This window comes from Anomalospiza imberbis, chromosome Z (assembly GCF_031753505.1).
Source record: "Anomalospiza imberbis isolate Cuckoo-Finch-1a 21T00152 chromosome Z, ASM3175350v1, whole genome shotgun sequence".
NCBI lineage: Eukaryota > Metazoa > Chordata > Aves > Passeriformes > Viduidae > Anomalospiza > Anomalospiza imberbis.
The window spans coordinates 23,217,644-23,242,261 of record NC_089721.1 but is presented as its reverse complement, the minus strand read 5'-3'; the positions used below and the strand labels follow the sequence as shown (position 1 = coordinate 23,242,261).

Genomic DNA, 24,618 nt, shown 5'->3' with positions numbered 1-24,618 from the left:
TTGTTTCTTTCCGTTTAATTTTACCTGCAGGTTCCACCTCAGTCTTGCTGGTGTCTTGCCTTCCTTGCCAGATTTCTTGCTCCTAGGGATTGCTATTTCTTGTGCTCTATGGAAGACTTCCTTAAACATCTCCCAGCTCTGTTCCACTTCAATGTCCCTGAGAGCAGTGTCCTAGAAGATCCTATTGCCCATCTCCTTGAACACCTGGCAGTTTGCTTTCCTAAAGTTTGGGGACCTAACTTTACTGCTTACCTGACCCTTATCATCAGGACTGCAAACCACCAATGCATTTTCACAACCTTAACATCTATTGTCAGCTTTCAACCTTGAACTAAACATTCCTTGAACTAAACATAAACCTTTCTTAAAATAAACCAAAATAAATTGTATAGACATATGATAAATATATCTATTTGAATCTGCACAAAAATTGAGGGGGCTTTCAAAATGACCTTTTCTTTACATGGTAAAATCTGGTAAAATCCTTTATTTCTAGCTTACCTCACATTGATAGCAAAATCACTTCCAGAATTGCAGTGATTTTTTTTAATGAATATAAGTAGATTTTGAAATGCAGCATTTTTTTTATTTGGCAATATTAAGAGTAAATAATGTGAATTTTGTATTATATATACTTATAGTTTCCACTGTGTTTGTGTGTATAAAAAATTATGCTGCTATGATCCTGGCAGCAATGGTGAGGATACAATGGTAAATCCTTTATGCAACATAATGCTGTTAGGCACCTGAATAAAGTTTAATGCCATTAAACAGCATTTCATTATTACCTTGTCCTCTTGAGTATACAATTTTTCTTTTACAAAATCTGCTGGGACCGACATTTCACTGAATCTGTCTCAGTGTTTTCCTGGAAGTCTCTGCCTTATCTAAAAGAATTTGATTCTGCTTTTTAAATCAAAGACCTTCAAAAGTATATTTTTAGTGGTATTTCTCTTGTTCTTTAGTTCTATGTGGCATTTCTAACAATATTATATCTCATCTATTTCAGCCTTTCTCTGCTTTAAGCAATATCTAGAAAGGAAATTATATCTGTATTTATGAGAATTTAAATCCTGTTTGATCTTTGGAAATGGTTCATTATTTTTATTTCCTTTTCTATGTTGCATATAGCTGTTGAATAATTAATTGGAAATTATTTACTCATTTTTCCTCTATCACTGATAAATTTCAAATAAAATAAATTCTTAAAAAGCAAACTGTACTAGCAGAGACATAGAAATAGCATTTGAAATGACCACTTATTAAGTGAACATTATTTGTCACTAAACTCTAAAAATTCCAGTGTTCACAACAATTTGATTTACTGTCCAGCTCCATAATGTATGTTGTGAGCAACACAAGCTGATAAATCACCACTGGGTATTTTAACACTTACCCTTGTAAAAAGATGGAGGCAGAGAAAAAAGTTTTTAATTTCTGGTTTTATATCACCCTAGGAATTACATTGTGTTTCTTTTTCTCAGCTCAGCACCAAACCTTTGGATCAAGTTTGTTTGTGACTAAAGGTCACCAAAATTTCTTCACATTTGAACAATAAATTCTCACTTTTCCATGATCCATGATTGAAAGACATATTGTATAAATAGATGTTCTCATATTTAACAATAAATGAACAAATACTTCAGGAAACTGCCCTCTATAGCATATATTCTCATCTCTTCATAGCAAAACCTTTGTTTCATTCTTTGGAGTCTGGTGTGCTCTTGAAGAATCAAAATTTCATTAAGTTATTTTTTTCCAAGAAAGAATGGAATCCTAGAACATATCATTTTTCATGATTCTTAGGGTCTGATAAAATGTTTACTGAATTCTGTAGTGAATTTTATACGAAATGTAATAAGTTTCTAAATAAACCCTTTGTGAAATCTTTCATACATACAATTTTTTTTGCTTACTATGTATCATAAAAAATTTTTGTTTAGCCTAAATATCTTACTAGTATTTTATTGTATTATGGAATTTGCCATAGGTGCTTATTTTCTCAGGATTATGGGGTTTGGTTTGGTTTTGGGATTTTTGGTTGGTTAATTGGGGTTGTGCATGTGTGCATGTGGTTTTGGTTGGGTGGTTGGGGTTCTTTTGTTTGTTTGTTTAATTTATATACAAGTTGAGCTTTTTGGGGATAGGTTTGCTCTTGAAACTCATTTCAAGATACATTTGATCTTAGCGAAAAGTAGATTCTTCTTCAGACAAAGGAGGACTGGAAGGATGGACATCAGAACAATCATCAGAAGGATGGACATCTGGATGGACATCAGAATAATCACTGGCTTAATGCAAGAATGTGATCTACTTCACTGACATTTATGTAAATGTATCTAGAAGTGCTTAAGGAAATAGCAAGTATTTATCAGCCTATCAGTGTGAGAAAACAGCCTATCACTGTAAGGAACTCCTCTCAGCCAAGAGGTCCAGTTAGAATTATATGGAATTTTTTCACTGTTCCAGTCAGAAAAGGTGGTTGTTTCCAACTGGACAACTCTGACTGTTTTTATTAATGTAATGGTGCCCATGAAAATATGGGTATTCTCCAGTAGATATCAATGAAACATTGTTCTGCTGTTTTACTGTCAATAATTTTTTCTGCTCTCATATATTGTGTGAACACAGAAGTAACAATGTAGAATAATGTTATAGAAGATGTACTGCATAAAATTTCTTAAAGCAGAACCTTTTCAGTTCCAGTCTTCCCCCTACAATGAACACATCATTCTGGGGAACAAATTTGAACATATATCAGAGCTTCAAGTAAGATTCATTGATTTAGCCAGCAGTGGAAATCCCATCTTCTTTTCTCCTTGCTTTTATTACTTTATTTGAAGTACTTTAACCTGACAGTATTTGCTTTCAAGGTTTCAAAGTTATTCTCTCATACTGACTTTTTCCTAAGTCCTGTGTCTGTATTAAATGAAAACTTCTATAAAAAAAGTGTTGCAGATATTTAGTCTTTGGTATTGACAAAATTAAAATATCCAATTTTGGTCAAAATTGTAAATGGCATATTAATGACTTGTTCCTACTGATATTAATAGAATTACTCTGAGGGGAAAAGCTACTAGGCTTTTGGAAATGTCTTAGGTAACTAAATTATTCAAAAGGTAAAAACACAAAAGTTTTGAATCAATTTATTCCCATTAAGTGAAAGAATATTTTGCAAGAGAGATATATCAGACATATTTAGATCATAACAAGAAATGCTGACACTTTTTCCTCTGCAAGCTCTAAGGTCTTAAATTTTAATTTTATAATTGTTTTTACTTAAAGCACTGTGATATACTAAACGGTTCTTTATTGGATAAGGTTAACCTTTCCAGGTGTATTATTATGTTATCTGCTCCAAATAAAACTACTTTGGTCCTAGTATCTTCATGAAAAAGAATAGAAGATTAATACAATGAATTTACTGAAAAGAAATCCTTCTGATTTTAAGATATATTATACTTTAAGTGCTTATTACATCACCTGTTCAGTATATTCAGTGGACCATATCACAGAGTTTTTTGATATGTGTAAGGCCTACACATATTTCTGTATATTTGTAATTGCTACAACTCACTAGTTGCATTACAATAGCTTCAGAACTTTCTAGAAAGGACATATCCAAGAAATTACCATTTAGACCCCTGGTATGCAGCTTGTGCCTCTCTTGTTCATATGGTTATGTATATCAACACCAATCTCAATATTATGATTTTGTATCCAATCACAGACATCAGGAAGTTTATATTCTCACTGTAATTTTGCTTTTCTTCTCCTGTTATTTATCCTTACAACCAGCCAGATCTATATAGATTTACATGGAGAAAGCACCAGCCTCCTCTTTTAGTCTTCGCTGTTGTAAAGGAAAGAAACCATCCACTGTAAGAAAACCACACAGAAAATCACACTCCAAAGGGCCCCCTCACTGGTCAGGCTGGAACACCCAGGGGATCTGCACAATATCTTCAATATAGAAGAAAGTTTTTCTCTCAAGACTGCTTGTGCCATGTCAATAGCACCTAATTGCTAACAATCTGATTACTTCATGATCCTCTGAAATCCAGACTGTTTGCTCTAACCTGGGTCTCTAGAAATCCATCTGTTCATCTGTTCATCCGTCTTTAAATAAAATGTGAAGGTACTTTTGTCAGCATCTTTTTGGTACGTAAAGGACGAAGTACTACTCTTCAGCTACCACCACAATACCAAAAAATGGCATTAAGTCTTGGATTACTTTTTTCCACTCAGCATTATTATACTTTTTCGGATAATCCCAGGAAGCAAGTCAGTGCAAAAGTTCGCTGTCTGCTGGAATCAGAATTCAGGTGATGGTATGAGGGCAATTAGAACTGTACAAATGAAAGCCTAATTGCTGAAAGGGTATATTACTAGATACAAGACAGAATAAAGAGTATCCTATCAATAAATATATATATATTTAAAAAAGCTTAAATGTGTATTTTAGAAAAAGTGGAGCTTTGTTGCATAGGGAGATTAATTTTGCATTCAAATGACATGTTCCAAATATAAATAATATCTGCTTGTCAGACTCATATGTCCAGAATACATAATTCATGCTGTGGTGCAGAAGTCTACACTATGTGTTTTAATTTGCTAAAAGATGTGCAAATCATGCTTAATCATTCTACAGATTATCTTTCCTCTTCACATTGGAAATGAGAGCAGATTCAAAATACTAAAAATTTTGATTCTGAATAAAAATATAAATTAAAAACTGTGCATAAACTGTTTGCTACATTTAACATTAATTTTTGGATATTACTATATTTCTTTAGAATGGCCTGAGAACAACTTTTCATGAGGTAAAATGAAGCAAAAACATGTCAGGAGAGACAACTATTACTTCTTCCCCTCTTACTCAATGCTTGGCTAAAATTTCAAAGTTGATCAGATTATGCATTTTCAACAAATTCAAAGGTATATTTCATGCAATTCAGGAAACATGAAACACATTCAATACAATTGCAAACTAGCAATTATTAGTTGAACATTAGTAAGCAGAGTTTTTCATAAGAGTTTCTTCTGAGTTACTCAAGAACTTCAAAGGAATAATTCATCAATTACATACTTACTGCAAAATGGTGTACTTCATAAGTATAAGACAATAAAAATCAGAGCCTGGTGTAAAAATATAAAATCTGCTCAGGTCTTAAATTAAAAAAAAAAAACAAGGGCAAACAATATGATAATGGAAATATAAGCTTTAGATATCTAATTTGACAATATAATATACTTAATGTAGAACTACAAAAAAAACCCCTTACATGTTCACAACAAAGGAAGAATGTGTCAGCATAAATAAAGATACTCTGATGATCTATTAGGTTGGAAAATCCAAAAGGGGATCATACCACTGCCATCCAAACAAGCCTGCAGGAATCAGGTAAAAGTAAGTACTAAGCTGATTTAACTGTCTACCTGGGGTTCAGCTCAGTTTGCAGCTCTATGATGATCCATGGTGTAACATAATCATCCTGTCACTTGCGTGCTGTGTTTTTTCTTCTTTGTAACAGTGGATTTACACCAATTTAGCCCTTCTAAAGATACAACAGCAAAAGCATATTGTTTTTATAGCTACTGTTTTTTACTCCTTTAAACCTGTTTTTCTCTCTGTACCATTCTATTTTTATGCATTTATTTTCCCTTAGCTAAAAAAGGAAAAATACTTTCTATGTATAGTATCATTAAGCACATGCAAATTCATTCTCATATTTGCATGACCTGCCTCAGCTCATTGTCAGAAATAGGAAGTCAATGAAACTTTATTATTTTAGTTCATGCTCTAACAATAGTAGACCAAGTAAGTATAAATTAATTACATTCTGCCAAATATCCAAAACATTGCCATATAGGAAGGTTTTCCTGATACTTTTTTGATCCCAAAATGGACAAAGCAATTTCTGAATACCTTTACTCAAATTCATTAAAGGGAAACAAGTTCCTGGATGTAAGACTATTTGCTAGCTCCTTGGAAAATTCAAGAGCATTGTCCTTCCTTTGGCCAACAGATCTGAAGTCCTGTCTTTTACACGTATGCAAGAGGCACTGAAGGCGTTAATAATAAAAAGCTCCCTTTCCTTGTCTCAGATGTATAAAGTTCTTCATATATCCCAGCCAACCAAATTTAAAGAAAATCATTCAAGTGTAAAGTAAGATTATTTTGTAAGGAGTGGATATTGCAGTCCTCAGAGATTTATCATATGTGTGGACATAGTAGGAAGCAATGACAAGGACAAAATATAGCCTGCCTTAATATAAGGGATTTTCAAGGGTAATCTCAGCAAATTTATTACTAATCTTTCAAGCAATAATGACTTCCTTTTTCAAGGCCAATTTTTGTTAAAAGGGCCAAGGTTATAGGGCTTTTTGCACAAGACCAAAGGGGTGTAATTTTGTCAAGTACATTAGACTTGGCCTAGTCAAAAATATGTAATTAAGTCTGGTCAGGAAAAGTTTAAGAAGGCTGAGTTCATGCTCACTTATGGTACAAGAAGTGAATGGACAATTTCTTATATCAAATGTGATTGCTTTGACCACTGGGCTAAAAAAAAAAAACAAACCAAATTTAGGTCTTTAGGACTATGTAGAATATTTTAGAATGACTCAAAACTAGAGAGACCTAGAAACAGTTGTACAAAGATGAAAACTCTAAAACACAGGTTCCAAAATCTATCCCACTCCCTACTTTGCCAAGATATTTCAGTTTTTTGCCCCAGCAAGAAGTTTTTTAAAGCATCTTTTCCAAAGTTATATATTCAATAGAAAGAGGTCTATCAATTATAATACTTTTTAAAGCTTAATTGTATATAATTAAAAATAACTGATTATAATGAGAAAAGCCCTGAAGCATGCAATATCTTCCAATCTTCCACCACCTTCCAATTTACCTTTCCAGGAATTTTCTTCCTATACTTTCTAGCTTGAGACTTCTTCCAATGCTATAAATGTCCTACATTCTGCTTTGGGAATTCTTTTACTTCCCTGACACTGATGTCATTAGATACATAGATTTTTTGGGTTATATGTAAACCATGGAAAATTCATAATGAAATGAAGAATATGAGGTGTTTGGAAGTGTTGGATATTTTCAAAGAGAGTTTTGATGGAGATTTGAGTGACCTAATCTATTAGAAGGTGTCCCTGCCCATGGCAAAGGGGGATCTGTATTAGATGGTCTTTGACGATTCCTTCCAACCCAAACTATTTTATGATTCTGTCATTCTAGTATTTTTAAACATTACATTCTTTTTCAGCATGACTTAAGTCTCAGCACATTAACACAGATGTATTGCTGATCAGTGTTGACAACAGCTACATATTGTCCTATGTGGAACATTCCAGATCAGAATTAAAACGTTTGAAACTTGTGTTTCAGTACCAGAATTAAAATTGTTTGTATAATGTTTGGGTATCATATATCATTCAAAGGGAACTTATGTGTTGTACAACACAGACAGAAAACCTTTGGCAATATTGTGTTTTTACTCCATGTGTCTGATGCTTTGTACAGAGCTGCACCTAGCAATCCTATTTTATGTGCATGTGACTTTAGCTTTTAATTAAGAATGTGTGTCTGAGATTGTATGGCCCACTAACTGTAAGAATCAATGTGTTGATGTCAAATACTTCCACAGTTATATTATTAATTATCTGTGTGTTTATCCTTTTCATTTTGATATGTGTGCCTAGGGCAATCTCAAAATCTTAACAAAAGAGTTGTTGTTTGTCTGCATAGGTCAACAGTACATCTACATCATAGCTTGATAATTGCATCATGGCAAGAGAAAAAGATGAACACATCTATATAAGTCTATAACAGTAGTTTAGAATTTTCAGAATGTAAACTAATAAATCAGAAAAATGCAAGAACCCTTAAAGCTAGATTCAGTTATTTTCTTATTTATATAATTTCATCAGTTAATTCTCTTTGGTAGTCTTCATCTATAAGTTACCTAATTACTAACATTTTTAAATGCTTTATAACTTACCAGAAATATTTCAATATTTTTCTCATATCAGTTGGTTTATCAGTTACTCTCACAGGGCTCTCAATTAGCTCCTATTAAATTATTACTTTATGAAAAGCAAGCAGAATTAAATTGACTGATAAGAAGGTTGTAGGTAGTTTTCTTGCTCACCTTGTTATTTACTGTACTAAGTATAGTAGTGTTTATAAACATCATGATTATGGATTTCCTCTTTCCCAGGAAGAAGCTTAAAATTCCTAGGAACTCTGAGATTATAGGACTAGAGAAATGTGATCAGAATTTATGTATTCACATGTGTATCTTTTTGCTAGGCTGAAACTAAGATTGCAACTTCTGTTTCAATGGTAACTCAGTAGCCTCCTAAAAGAACATTTTTAATGTTCACCAGAATTTGTAAATTTTACTTTCCTTTTGCTTAAGTGCTATACAATTACCAACGTGAACAGAAATATACTTACTTCCTCTGCTACCCCCTTTCACTGGGGAGAGGGATAGGGACATTGTTTTTACTTCAGTTAGAGCATTTTTGTGACTGTAACAAAATAAAACTTACATGACTGAATAATTTTGCTGCTGCCAGTAGAATTAGTTTCACTGCAGTTAAAAAAATTTTACTCTTCTACTGCTACAAGCTATTTGTCTAGCTTAAATTCCATACTTGCTGCTGGTGGACTTTTTATTAGGCCTATTTTACATGGAGATAACTAGAGGGTCAGAGAGGATTAGTGATTTGCCTAAGGTTGAACAATTCGCACTATTACACAATTCAAAAATAAGCAAAAATAAGAAAATTTATGTATCATTCTCTTTACTTGGAATAGTCACAGAGAGAAATCTCAGATTTCTGTAACATTTTGAAAGCATTTTGAAAGCATTCTGAAACACTCCCACATGACAAAGGAAAATTTAGTATTTGATTAAGACTTAGGCTGTTTTCATGTTGCTCTGAAAACCAAAACCAAAGTTCCAAATGCTGTAATTATCATTTCTGTATTAGAACAACTTTTTTTCAAAATCAGATTTGCATAAATTATTCATTTAGATATTTTTAACAATTTTCAGTCAGTAAAATTACTTTACAAAGATTGAGATTCAAATTTCACAATTCAGTGGGAATATTAACAACACTTGACTCATTCTGGTTCCTTCCAAGCTGCTTCAAAATTCATGTGTTCAACAACATTTGTCTAGATTATGACTATTTGCTTTAATTATGCCAGTAATAAATTATCTGATTAATTACTCTCTTCTTCCTTTAGTAATGTCATTATTTAACTTAGAGGAATCTTCTTCATGATTTATCACACAAACTCATGATTGCTATATTTTCCTGTAGAATGCTTCTGCCTTACTAGGTCTTCTCCCCTGCTCCAGGTTCCCACCAGCTTTACAGTAATTGTTGCTTGAATTGTTTTGATTCCCTCACACTTGAGGTTTCATGTCTGAATCTGATAATTCAAAGTGAAAATAATCCTAACAATAAACTGATCTTCAGTTTCTGCTTGTGATATTCATCAGGTTACCTGTCATTCTTTACAAAGTACTCACCTCTTCAATACCTCCTGCATTAAATTTGTGTTTCTCAAAAATTCAGTATTTTGTCTACAGTTAACCCCCTTCATCTGGTGATGAATTGTGCTCATTGTTTGTGCAAAGTGTGATCTGAGTTTACAGTCTGTTTCCTTTTGATTTTCATTTGTTACATATTATTCAACTGGATTTAATAAACTAATGTTCAATCTGACTGATTTCAGCACCATCTCAGGACAGCTGTAGGGGATTGAGAAACTGCTAACCCAAATCATACCTTACCTGTAATAGGAGTAATTAATTTCATTTAAATTTTACGAGATTTTGATAAGCATGGTCTCTGATGAGTAATTTAACTTCTGATCCTCTCTTTGTCTCACTTCTCTTCTAGCAGATATTCATCTACCATTAGATGTGTTGCAAGATTTCTAACTACAGTAATCACAGGGGAGAGGTTTGGTGTTGTAGTTTGAAAAACAGTATTTGAGTACAACTGTGGGCCTCTGAGCAAAGTGATATTCTTCAGAGGAATCTAGACAAGCTTAAGAAATGTGCCTCTTCCTGGGTTGGATCAATCCTGGTTTCAATACAGTTGTCAGGCGAAGGAATTGAAAGCCCTACGGAAAAAGACTGGAGAAGGACCTGGGGGTCCTGGTGAATGAAAAGCTGGAAACAAGCCCAGTATGTCTGTGATTGTATAGGTTCACTCACAGCCCAGAGAACCAATTATATCCATGGCTGCATCAAAAAGAGCATGACCAGCAGGCCCAGGGAGGTGATTCTTCCCCTCCACTGTGCTCCTGTGTGTCCCCAGCTGAAGTATTTTACCCGTCTCTACAGTTAGAATGCATCCAGAGGAGGGCTTGCAAAATGATTGGAAGAATGAAACAACTCTCCTGTGAGGAGATGCTGAGAGGGCTGGGGTTGCTCTCTGAGACCTTTTTCTGTCTTTTTAATACTTCAAAAGGATGTATAAGTTGGAAACAGATTTTTTTAGCATGGCCTACTCTGACAGAACAAAGGATAATGATTTTAAAGATGGTTGTTTTAGACTAGATACAAGGATTAAGCTTTTTGTGATGTTGGTGGTGAAACAGGCTTCCCAGGGAAGTGGTAGATGTCCCATATCTAGAAATATTCAATCAAGGTCCAGTTGGTCAAATTTCTGTTCTACCTGATATAGTTGAAGATGTTGCTCTTTATTGTATTACTTACTACATAACCTGTAAATTACTTACTACATAAGTAGTACTTACTACATAAGTAGTACTTATGTAGTATTACTTACTACATAACCTGTACATTACTTACTACATAACCTGTAAATGTTCCTTCCAAACTGAATTAATCTATGATTCTAGGGTTCTATGATTCTATGATATTATATATCTGTTATTTCATTAAGTCTATGTTTTCCATTTGCTATCTCCATTTCCCCTGTTCTGACACTAATTTTCTTATGTTGCATTATGATAATATGGAATAACATGGTAACAGAGGCTCATTTTCCAATACTGACAAATGTAATTTCTTTTACTACAAGTTTTCCACAGCTGCTATGTCTCTGATGAGATTTGGATGATTGTACGAGATTCCAACAGAGGTGGGAGATGACCCATTCATGGTAGAATTGGACAGGGCTCTGAGTAGCCTGATCTAGTTGATGTTCTTGCTTCCTCCAGAGAGGGTTGGATTATATAACCAGCTGAAACAGTTTTATGATGGCATTATTCTAACTTCATAAAATAACTCTACCTGGAGTACTGAGAAAGAGTTGGATAGGGAGATTATGCAAATCAGATACATTTTAGCTGGCAAATGTATTTACAGATCTGGATTTTTTTCTTAATCTTGTCTTAGTGTCAAAATTATTCTGGCCCAGAAAAACTGTACAGGTATTTAAAAAAAAAAATATTCCAATGAATCAGCTAGCTTTTCAGCCTTTGTGCCAATGAATTGTGAGTATTCAGCAACAAATTCCAGCTTTAGTGTTTTTAAAGCAATTTGGGAGAAAGTGCTGAGTCGTTTTATTACCATGCTCTGAGGAACATTCTGCAACTTTATTGGTCACCATCAATTGTTTAATCTGAGATGGGAAAGTAGTGAGGGGAAAAAGTTTGGTGATCTTGCCAAAAAGAAAAATAAACCCTGAAGAATTGTCACAAGCATAGTAAGCAGAGAAAAATATCAATATATAAGGGTACCAAAAATTAAATTAACTTGTTTCTGGTGCTATTTTTAAGACAAAAGGATTAGAATTGAATTATACAGGATTTTATTTGGTCTCACAAGAATTGGCAGCATAGTCAGAGAATTTTATCCTTGGATAATACAAATTTTCTGATTTTTTGTTCAATAGGTCTATGTAAACTAATGTTTAATGCAAATGTTAAGAGAGCCATATACAGACTCTGTGATTGTGGCAATAGAAACATATATTTATACCTTTATTTCACACAAATTTTGTTTCATGCCCTGGACTCTGGATTTAATTTTATTTAGTTTTTATTGTTATTTTTAACTCTGTAAACTTTCCCCTCTAAGACATAGTTAAGCTATAAAAGATTTGAGGGGGATTTAATACTTTTTTCCTTTGAAGAAGAGAAAATTATACAGAGTCAAAAGTGATGGCCCCTGATAAAAGTACCCCCTAAAAAACTTGAATAAGTACCCTTTCTAAGGAGAGTCTAATTCACAGAAAAAAGCCAAGAACTGATCAAAGGTCATCTGAGAGAAGAACGTGGGACTGAACAATTTATTACAGACTGTCTTTGTTATATAATCTAAGTTTCCAAATAGGTAATTAGAAGTTGCACTGTAAAAGAAATTGTGATTTTGTGTTGTTAAGGGGAAAGGTATATGCAGGTCAGGTAAAAAAGGACCTTTTATTCCAAAAGTTACTGCAACCCACACATGAATAACTGTCAAATTGACATTCCTGTGACTGGTGATCCAGCTGAGGATCTTGATCCACTTATATACCTTCCCCAAATGCCAACACTTTTATCTGAGATGATGGCCTATGGTTAAAGAACAAATCATTGATGTATTATGCACTCTCTTTCCTGATCTGGAACAACAAGGAGAATCTTGTCAGACACTATTGCATGTGAATTTATTTAATGAGTTACACTTCTTTGAAAGAAGGATTATGGGAAAACCTTCCTTTCTTCACTTGAAATTCTCTTTATTGAGAGAGGAAGTTATCGTACATTTAGGAGCTCGTTCTGGATCTGTGTCAGCATTGCTGAGTGCATGCTGAATCAGCAAAAAAAGGAAGTAATTTCCTTTTATTTTTCTATGCAGTGCCAAACTGATAGGAGTTAAATTGTAAAGCAAGCATGATTTCCTACTCAGAGCACTTTCTGAGTCTGTATAACTAGTTTTTCTGACATATGCTTTGCAACCTTTTTCACCTTGTCCTCAAGGTGTCAAAAATAACAGTTCCACCGACATAGGCTACAATAATATTTAAGGCACAATCCACAATTTTGGATCTAAAATATACTGCATGAGGTGAGCCATGAAAAAAGGTCTCAGAATCCTGGAAATTCAGACTTTAGTAAATATACTAGTATGAGTATTCAGCAAGTTGCAGTGTACCAGTGAAGTGCTCAATCCACTTGTCAACTTGTACAGCTAAAAGTGAATGGGAATAATATGACCAAAAACTCTGTTTAAAGATGGACATTTTAAATAATTTTGATTTTGTATGCAACAACACAAACATCAACATGCTGGATCAAAAGACATTATTTATGTCATGCACGGTTTTAAAGTTACTTTAGTTATTGTTTGTCACTGAATTACAGTAATTGTAAAGAGTTATAAGTAGAAACTGGACTACCTTGTACATTCACATATAGTTATGCAGAAGATAAAAGTAGAATCAAGTAGAAAGGGTCAGGAGAGAGGGGAATAAATTAAAAACAGTCAAACAATTAAAACCTTTCACATGCAAAAAAACCCAACCAACCAAAAAACTAAAATACAAACCTACTCAGATATCCTTAGTCTATATTACTATGTCTTCACAACACACTTCCTGAATTAAAAAAAGTATTTTATCAGTACATAGTCCAAAACCTCAATAAACTATGTTTTTTATTATGTAGTTTATCACTAAAGACAACAAAAAATGCTGAATTACAAGTACCAGATGCTAGTAAGTTGCAGCTCCAAGCTTGATGGCTGGATAGCAGAGCTGATCTAGAAAATTCAATCAAAATTGATACAATATGTTTCAGGGATTGATATTGCTTCTTTCTATGCTGTCCTGGCTTCAGCCAAGGACAGGGTTAATTTTTCAAAGTAGCAGTGAGGGTTTGGAACCTGGAGCTGTGTGGCTGTTTCTGAGTTGCTACTCTATACCACCCCACATCACTGCTGGGGGGTGCAATTATGGGACCCTCACTTCTGAGAAGAAGGGGCATGGCTTTGGGTGGGAAAAAAGCCTGTGTGAAGTAAGTCTTCCTGACAGTTTTGTTCATTTTCTCAGGTTTATGTCATGTCAGGTTAGGCCAGTGGGCATTTTTCATGTAAAACACCCTCATTTTTTGCACTGTTGTTATCAATGTTGTTGCCAATACTATTTGTTTTCTTCCTCATTGCTGTTTCCAGTAAATTGTTCCTACCTCAGCCCATTTTCTCTGCCTTTTGTCTCTCTCTGCATTTTGGGTGGGAGGAGGGGAGCAGAAGTGCCATTCTCAAACTACTACAAAATTGAGAAAACCTAGAGCCCTGACCTTTCAGAACTATTATAATTAAATTGGGATCTCTATTTCAATGTGTGTACATGGACAGAAGGTAAGTGAAAGTTGTTTTTGAAATATATTTTCAAATCACTGTGTTTTGACATGGAAAAATATTCTAATACAGGTTGTAATGAGCAATTGAATCAGGTGTTTTGCTCTATTATTTTAGTTCACTTAGGATATTTAGATTGATAGCTGGCCAAAACACAAATAGAACACCAAAGATGATCACTATTTTTCTTCATGTTATTTTTCATCATCTTTAGGAAATAACTTCAAGAAAAATACTTCTTGTCTTGGTTGCTGTTACTTAGAATAGTGTCTTTCAAACAACTGAGAACAAAAATGATCCCCCACTTTTGGAGGTCATCACATTGTATTTGTTCCTTTTTTGTTTTAATTTTATGGTTTTATGGTTTTTATTTTATGATTCTATAAGCAACTATGAGCCACTCTACTATGCCTACAAGTTTAATACTACTTCTCAGAATAATAATACCACTTTGAGAATTCAAAAAACCATTCTGAACACTTTTCATGGGCACAACAATGCACAAAGTACACAACTTTCCACACAGTAGACAATCTACTGCAACCATAGGTGGCCTAGTATTCTTTGCAATCTCTCTTTTAATCAAAAAAGATAGCAGAGAAGGATATACACAATACAGTCATTATCTTCAGCATCCATGCAAGCTCACATAGAATAAGAACACTCATTTGACTTCAACAGTAACAGCATATCAGTGTTACTCCATTGTTACTCTATCATGTATTCGATTTCCTATTGAAGCTCAAATGACTTTTAATACTATGAGACAAATTTTAAGGAAAATTAACTTCTACATGCAGCACAGCTGGCTCATTTTCAATTCAAAACTTTCCCCAGGAGGTTCCTCATCCTCTACCTCCAAAAAGGTTGATGAGGTTCCTCATCTTCTACCTCTACCACCATCCCCCAAAAAATAACCAACCGCCAACTTCTTGTGGACCAGAAGAGACTAAGTGATTTGAAGAAATATGTATGGCAATAGTCTTCAACATACCTACATGGCGTGATTCTTGGGGTATTCTGCATAGGGCCTTGGTGAGGGATTACAGAGACATGGAAGAACAACCATTATGGAAGGAGTGTTGCTATGAAGATGTACTGAGTATTAAGGAAAGACAAGGTGGGCAATCATGGAAAAGACTAGACTAGACAGCCACTGAAGGTCCTTCCCCACCTAATTTTTAAACATGTCATTCTTCAACCTATAGTATTTACATTTTTTTTTCTAAAAATATAGTTTAAGTACTATGGTAAGTGAAAATTTTAACTTGGTATTAACAGAGAAAGAATGGGAATGTCTAGTTGTGGAAGCATGAAAAGTAGTTTCTAAAGCTGTGGGGGTTTTGATAGTGGGAATACAAAGTACAAGCTAAAGCAAGAATCAAGTTATATTCAGGCTAAAACATAGTTAGGACCAACTAAAAACCAGAATCCATTAAGAAATCAAGGGGAACAAAAGACAAAGAACTGATTTGGAGCTACAATATACCCAGGTGGAAGATGAACAATATCAAGTCATTTAAAAATATGAAACTGTATATAAATATATTAATATATAAATATATAAAATATATTTATCAAAATATATTTCTAGAAATAAAACCCATTTACATCCTTGTGGCAACAAAGAGGTTAAGATTCTGTACACAGTATATAGCTTTTCTATGTGCAGCTGCCTACAAATCGCCATTAATTATCAAGAAGAATATATGCATGAGAGTACATCTAGGGAATTAGTAACTGATACATAAGTTTAACTCAGGAGAAGTCAAATTGTTTTGGAATGGAATGAGAATATTTTTGGGCATTAGAATTCTAACCTGTCCTAAGGAGGATGATGACACAGACAAACAAAAATATTAGTGTCTATCGTAATATAGCAGGAGGGCTAAATAAAGGGGTAAATAATAACTGAGAACAGTATGGGGTCCATAGACAAAGTGGAATTTTTGCTAAGTTTCGATTCCAATGCTACGCTCACAACTAGAGAAGACTCTTGTACTTTATATTGTTTCTAAAAGAAAAAGTTCTGTGCAGACAGATATTCCTGAAAGGCTGACAATAATCAAGATTTATTTAAGTTTTGGATTTGGAACATTATGGAAAGATCAGTTTTATTTTTTAATTATTTGAAATCTCTCTCATATAGTTATATTTTTAGCCATTTCTCAGATTGTGAACCAAATTCAATTGATGAAGCCTTTCAAATTATTATGTTTTGTCCCTCGTTCTAGTCTTCATTATCATGAGGTTTGTGACTTATTCAGTTTACAAAACATTATTCAGTGATGAGAACAGTATAATTGAGATTTGTTTAAGACTAAAAATATCTACCAGTTTATAATATTGCAAAGCTATAGGGCAAACATCTCTACACAATTAGAACTCTCCTTTTTTAGTTTTTTATTTAACAAACTAGACACACTGCAGTTCTGCTAGAATTACATACCTAGAAACACAATAGCAACACAGCACCTGTGTATTGTTCAATATGGGCATCTGAAGACAATCATGAGATGCATGAGTAGCATGAGATTTGGATGAATAAAAAGGTCACATTATTAGAAAAATTTCTTAAGGGAAGACCATTTAAAGATGTCATAATAAACACATCTGATAATATGTAAGAAAAAGGAGAATGAACAGTTATGGTTTCGTTTTTTCCCACCATTACCTTATAAACCCATTTGATTTAAGATTATATATTGCTATTACATTGTTTCCTTCAAATTTGCATTTGGCCATTTATTCAAAAGTTAACACCATTTTATTTTCAGTGGTGACTGTTGTGTTTACTACTGGTTTTGGCTTCTTCCCATTTTTAGGGTTTTAATTAAAATAATTTTCCAACATTTTTTCATAATGCACTAGAACTACTAACATTAGGCACTTGTATAAGGAGATAGGACAAAAGTATGACAGTCCTTCACAATTTAAGTGAAGGGAATTTTGGAATTATCCTGACAGTATTTTAGGTGTTGCAGTCTTAATGGTTACGGCATATTTTAATCCTTGAACATTGAAAAACCAACACACAGCAGGACTAAGTTGTTTTCATTCTGTTTTGAGTAAATTTAAGACACACATTGCCTATTGTCTACAGCATCTTGCCTTGACATTTCTGATGTAATTTCCTCTAACTTAAGTCTGAGATTTTCACTTAAATAGGAGTTCTGAAACTCCTGTTCTACTTCTGAAAGATTCATAGGCAATGAGATTATAAAAAAAATATTATTTCTCTTGTGTTTGTAACATTTTTCATACATTTTAACAAACAGCTGAGATATTCTGGAAGAAAATAATTTATAATGTGAATGTCTACACTAGTTCTACATCCAGTATCAAAATTCAAATAAAAACAAACAAAAATGCATTGCAGAGGTAACAGCATGGGGTTTTTTCTACAAGTACTAGAAAATTGTTATTAAAACCATGGACGGCATACATACACTTTCTATCTTTAATAATGGGATAAACAGGAAATTGTACCTTTTGAATTATTCATGAAGCTGAATATGACAGGATTAAGTTTTCTTACCATCAAGCAATTGTATTAATTTTATTCATAACCGGAAACAGCACTTTTAGTAAGTTATTAATTCCACAAGGAGAAAATGTGGCCTATAACATACTTTTAAACCTGCAGGATCTATAGGTTTAGAAATCATGATCTATGCTGCAAAGAACCTGAAGAAAGCTCAGAGATTATTTCTCCTTTCATGGAAAAGGATCCACATTTCACAGGTAAAATGGAGGAAGAGTTAAAAAAAACCTTCAAATTTGATTCTTGATTTGAGGGAGCTAAGGAGAAACTAGACACAATTGCTGGTTTTAAGTCACATTTGATGAAAAGAGAAAAAGATTGCAATGGACTTGGATTCCATCCAGACTTCCTGGCATACAACAGTTGATGCAAATAAACATAATTTTTAGACAGAAATTAAATCAGTTTCTAAGTCTGTATTGTTACAGTGTTCATTACTGACTAGCAAGAGGCACTGTTGTTATGTGTAGAGGTAACAAGATTTGACAGATCTTCTATCTTTTCTCTTCCCACTGTTGCTGTTAATGAAATATGTTGCTTCTACTGGAGTCTCAAAGCAGACTAACCACAGGCCACAAAAGAAGTATTCTATAATGGACCTCTCAAAGTGGTTCTAGCCCTTTAAAAGCAGATTTATAAAATTATCAATCCCTGACACAGCAAAGGTCAATACATTTCAATCCTCTATTTTGGATCCAAAAGATAGCACATCAAACAAGATACTCAAGTGATATTTTTCTCCTGAAAAGACAAAATATTGCTATTACCTGTTTGTATATTTGCATTTTTCTGAGACTGAATTCCCTCTAAAAGAACGCAATACAATGTTGAAAGAATTATAGCAATGAACACAAAATCTCTGTGGCTGTATGAGAGACACTCACAGTAGAACTTAGAAAATTAATTAGCAGAATAAATTTCCAGTAAAGAGATTTGACTACAAACACAAGTTGATTGTCCCTACCAGGCATAACTTTTTTGGATTTCTCAAACATAAAGACAGGGATAAAAGCTTGGCATACTTTCCTGTATGAAAATTTTGAATTCTGGAGAAAATTACATATATTTATGTAAAATACATTATCTTTGAAAGAAAAAGGAAAGCTATATAAGGATATTGTTCCAAATTATATTACTTTAGCTCAAAAATTATTTCAAAACTATTTCTGTGATTTGTAAGATCTTAAATTGAGTGCCTTTATTACAAGTCTATGGTTAACATAATTTTAATTTCTGCATAGCTTTATATAGCTTACATACAATACAGAGTCTAACTTCCATGTTTGTAATATGGTCTGCAGAAAACTATTGGGCTATTCTGAGATTTACATTTACATGCATATTTGTAATATTAGGAGGCCTTATCTACTTTAACATGTAAATGAACACTTTAACTTTCTAAGCTTTCTTTATCAACACAAATTTCATGTGTATCTGTTATTCAAGAGAAGAGCTCTATTTACATACTATTTGTGATCTCTCCAGATAAAGGCTTATAAAATATATTTATTAATCAATAGCATTAATGACATATTTTCATCTTTTTTTATTACATATTTTTGGAAGTGTGGAGAACAAAAACTGTAATCACTAGTTTTATTTTTTTTTTCAAAACCAGAGATTTTGATTTACAAATTATGAGCTTTCCTGAGGTTTTTTCTCCTTCTCTGGCTTTCAGTCTTGCCCATCTGACACCCTCTCAAGAAATTAAGAACGTGTTAATGTTTGTACTTTATCCAGTTAGATTTTACAAAGATTTAACACCTTAATGATGAATGCCTTCAATAATCTTGGAAACAGAATAAATTAAGAGAAAACATGGAATATGTACTTATTTTATATCTTCACTGTCCTCACTTTTGGCACAGAAGTTAAAAAGCCATCCAAAATGAGTATTGTTTTCATTAAGGAAATATTTGTAATTTTAAGTTAGCAACAAATTTTTATTGATAAAAGAAAGGAAAGTGAGATATTCTACCTCTTTATCAGTCCCATTCTGGCATTTTTTTATTCACTTGCTTTATATTTTGGAAAAAATAGGAGCCTTTGCAGCACACACTTTATACAGCAATGCCAGTTCTGTATCAAATAATGGCTATAAAATTGTGTGAAGCTCCATTGACTCCAACAGAATCTGCAGGGGTGGACACATCTGCCCAGTCAGATCAGATTAAACTAGCTCTTGCCAAAGCAAAAATGTCAATTACTTAAGAAAGGACAATTTGCAATATACTCCACCCGATTCATCTGGCAACTTAATTAAAATTACAGAAGGTACTTATCACAGAAGCTACTGTGTTTTATTACTAATAGAAAAATTTCTAGGTGTACCAATTATATTTGATAAATCTACTGATCTTACTACATTTATGAGATTAGGATAATGACTAAATTTATTGCAGGATTTTGGTATAAATAAGTTTTAAAATATGTTCAAAATCTGCTAACAGTTCAGAAGTGACAGATAACTTTGCTGGTTCTTAGAGGCATTAATTCATTTATTTTCACATTATGCTGGTATGCATATCCCAATGTCTGACAATCACCATGAAGCAGATGACTGCATCTATCTCTATCTTTATATTAATATGTAAATCAAAAAATTACATTTTTATAGACAGCTAACTAAAACAAAAGTGGGAAGGAACTTCTATTCTTTAATTAGCAGCATGTTCTAACACAGGATATTTTCTGATTATTTAGATTACAAGTGAACTGTAGCCCTACTCAGCTCATGATGATTATATTTACTGGGAAGTGATGTACACAGAAATAAACAAATATGTCTATATACTTAATCCTTCCAAACAGAGAGGAAATAAGGGAAATTTAGGCATGCTTTTGTTTCTCCTCCTTGATGCCAAATTAAATATTATAGGCATACAAGGGACATAAGGAAAATAAAGTACAAGTATTTTCTAGGCAATCTAAATAACATCAAAACCTCTTCTCCAATTAAAAATAAAAAGAAGTGACCCAGGAGCCTTTGAGAGTGTTCATACTAATACTTCTGAGTCTGCAGACTGCCCTGATGACAGGATTTGCCTCCAGGCAGGCACTTCTTCAGGTACTTCTCATCACGTTAATGACCATTTTCCTCTTGTAACTAATGAAGGTAACTTTCAAGATTTTCTCTTTATTATGGAGCCATTTAGCTCCTTAATTAGTTTAACAGCATTCAAATTGCTTTTTGGAACCTGATACTTTCAACTACCATTAAACACCCAAATGGGGCAAATAATTTAAGAAAGACGTTTCTATTATCAGTAGAAAATGACTAATACCTATCAGACCTGTGTCATTCTAATGTGATCAACCTTAGTGGATAAACCTTAACCATTAACCTTAACCTTAATCAAGTGGGATCACAAAAAATGTAAAAAAAAAAAAAAAAAATTAAAAACTAAAAAGAAAAACTAAACTGTCAGAATAGTTGCTGAATCAGCCAAGCAAAATATATGCAGCAGACAATATTTGGATTAGGTTACTAGGAAAACGTATTTCTTAACTTATTTCATTAAAAACTGTCTTTCAAATTGAAGTTATTGAGAAAAAATTCCAAATATATTATATATATATATATATATATATATATATATATATTTATATTTATATATATATATATCCTCCCTCAAATTCAGCAGGGTGCACCATTATTAGTTTTCCAAATCAAGGATTTTTTGACAAGTTACTCTTTTTAATTAGCATTATAAACAAATTCATACAACTGGAATCTGTCATGGTTTGACATTGGCGCAATGCCAGCGCCCCCATGAAAAATATACCTTCTTAAATAATTGCTGTGAGATGTGATCAGGAACAGAGCAGAGCAGGCCCAAGCTTAATAACAAAGAAAATAACTTTATTAATCTACTACTACTATAAAACTACAAACACTAAATCCTGGATGAAGACTTTCCAAAACACCCCTCATCTTCCCACCTAATTTCCAAACAAACCCAACAGTGAGACACCACCCAGGATCCTGATCAAGTTGCCACCCTTCAGATAATCAAATACTCAGTCCTTCAAGGGAGACAGGAGTCTCTCCTGTGCCACAGGCCCCCCAGGAAACACAACTGCCACCCTTGTGTTTCCATGTCACACATGGCAACCGCATGGAGCAAATCTGCCAGTGTGACACTCTCCTTTCCATGTCTCAGTGCTCTCACCACTGTGCATGGACAGACTGCTCATAGGGCTCCTTTAAGGATGCTTTGCCGTGGACCAAAAGAGACAACAGTTCAGTTTCTCATTTTGGGACTACAGTCGACCCTATTTTCCCCTGGGGCTGAGGGTCCAAGAACAGAGGTCTTCTTCTCCTCTTCTTCTTCCCCGAAGACAGAGGGCCTCTCCACACCTTCTTCAACTCTCCTCTGTTCTCTCCACTCTTCTGTTGGTAATCACTAAAGCAAGTCTTTTGGCTCACCGACGCACCACCCTAAATGCAGCTTCTGTCAGGAGAATTTGGTTCAGTCTATGGCTAACAAGAAAAGTCCAGCCACAAGCCACTCCATCATCTCCTTCCAACTCAAGAATTTCCTCTTCCATCATCTTGGATCCCAGACTGTCTCTCTTCTACTTCAAATCAAGGAGGAGTAATATTTTACAAAGCCTTCATTTCTCAGGAAAGGGTTAAAGGCTCAGACTCCCTGGACGGCTGATATGTCTGCCCAGCAGCCGATTCCCAAGGCCAAGGCTGGGTGCCTTCCCCCCCCCCCCCGCCCCCCCGCGCCAGCAAAGTTACAGGTGCCATCCGGACTCTGTCTCTTCCCTCTGGTGGGGGTGGGGGGGTGACAACAAAGGCATCTCTGCTTCTCTCCACCCTTCCATCCACAGGAGCTTGCTCGGTTCCAGTCCTTCTACCCCTCGGCTCACCTCGAACAGGCCTCATGGCTTCCCCTCCCCCACCCAGCCCCATGGCTGGGCAGGGGAGATCTGCACAGCACCCTGACCGGAACCAAAGAGAGCGAGCTCTTGGGAGTTCTTGCCTTTAACCCCCTGTGTTCTCAGAGGCATATCCACACCCTCAGTGCTCACTTTAGGTGCCAATATCTAAACTTGACCACTGATTGGTTTGACCCAACTTCCTGAAAGAATTCACTTCCATGTCAAACCACAACATTAATGAAATATTAACAACAACTTTATTGATTCTTCTTTGAATCAGCCTTGCCTCTTCTGTATATGCGATTCACAGAGCAGATCATAAAAATGTGCCTTTATTAAAGGTTTTAATATTGAAATATCTCATATTTTAATTCGTAGAGATTCATAGTTCAGATTAGAAAATAGAAATGTGCCTTTATGAAAGGTTTTAATAATGAAGTATTTCATATTTTAATTCCTAAGGCAATAGTACTTTCCTTACAGAATAAAATAAACCCATAAAATCATATTTTTTACTTTTCTGCTTAAACCATTTCTCCTCATGTCCCCTTATGTGACAGCAATCCAAAGAGAAAGACACAGATGGTAGAATCACGAAGGACAATATTCAAGAGCTGTATTAAACTCCTTTGAGGATTGTGAAAATACATTGAGCCAAGAAAGCACCAAAGGAAGTCCCAAAAGAACCCTGGTATCTGCAACTGCTCTAAGAAAATAGAAGTGCCAAAGTAGTGTAAAATAATTCATTCTAAATTTCTATTAAATTTCCATTTGTTTCCATGAGGAGGTGCAAGGTTTGTATTGGCCCAGGCTTTATCAAACATGAAGTAAACTTGTGACTGAAATATATTTATCACTCCACAGAAAAGCATTTATCTTGTTCAAATTTGTATTACATGGAGTAGTTCTCATCCCAGTTTTAGAGCTGCCATTAGTCCTAAGTCCATTTGCAATAACTGGCAACAGTGTTCATTGCCACAGATCACAGAAAGCTTTATGTGCTACCCTTTAACCTTCAACCTATCTGGAAATTTAGTTGAATGCATAGAGGGTAAATATTAACATTATTTTAAAGCCAAAGTGTACTTTGCTGCTGTCCAATTAAACTACCATCTAATTAGCTATACATAATGACCTCTAATCCTTTTGGTAATTAACTCTGTCTTTATGTGAAAAATATATTTACTTTGATGAAGTCGAACTATTTTCTTAGTTCTGTTTCTTCCTGTCCATTTTTGTGTCCTTTTTAACAGGTACAGATAAAATGCTTGTTGACAACTTTCTTGCTTATGTCTCTGTGTTAGTATGGTATTATATGAGTATATAATTTTTTGAGTGAAACAGAAGATTGATATTTAGACCTCAAGATCTTTTTCTTTCAATTTAATCTTCAAACTAGAACTTCCTTGATTATGTCAGTGATTATGTAATAATTTAGAGAGTGCCGTTAAATATGTATTAGTTTAGCATAGACAGAAAACCTAAAAATTAAGATGCATTTAATGCTCAGGCCAAAATTTCCATGGTGGAATTGGGTTTTACAAATACAAGAAAGAAGAATCCTCTTAGAAATTTAGTGATGTTCTTAAATGACTCTGACTTTTAAAAAGTGGCAAAGATTGTAACTGTGGCATCAGACTGATTAAAACAACACCAGTACTTAAGCCACAACTGATGATTGACTATACATATATTTGACATGATGTGTCAGATCCCTACAATTGCATATTAGACTCATACAGATAATAAAAATTAATACAACTCATATTTCACCAAGTACAATACTGAAATGCTACCCCAGAATCTCCAGTGCCTTCATTTGTACTGCTGCTTCTTGGA

At 34.1% G+C, this 24,618-nt stretch overlaps 1 protein-coding gene across 1 annotated transcript in view; it reads right to left on the bottom strand.

The window, feature by feature from the left end:
- Positions 1–5,448: 5,448 nt before the first annotated feature.
- TBCA (tubulin folding cofactor A) overlaps positions 5,449–24,618 on the bottom strand; it is a 530,652-nt gene continuing 511,482 nt past the window's right edge. Inside the window, exon 5 of the transcript XR_010994651.1 lies at positions 5,449–5,461. The gene's annotated coding sequence lies outside the window, so the exon portion shown is untranslated. The remainder of the gene's footprint in view (positions 5,462–24,618) is intronic.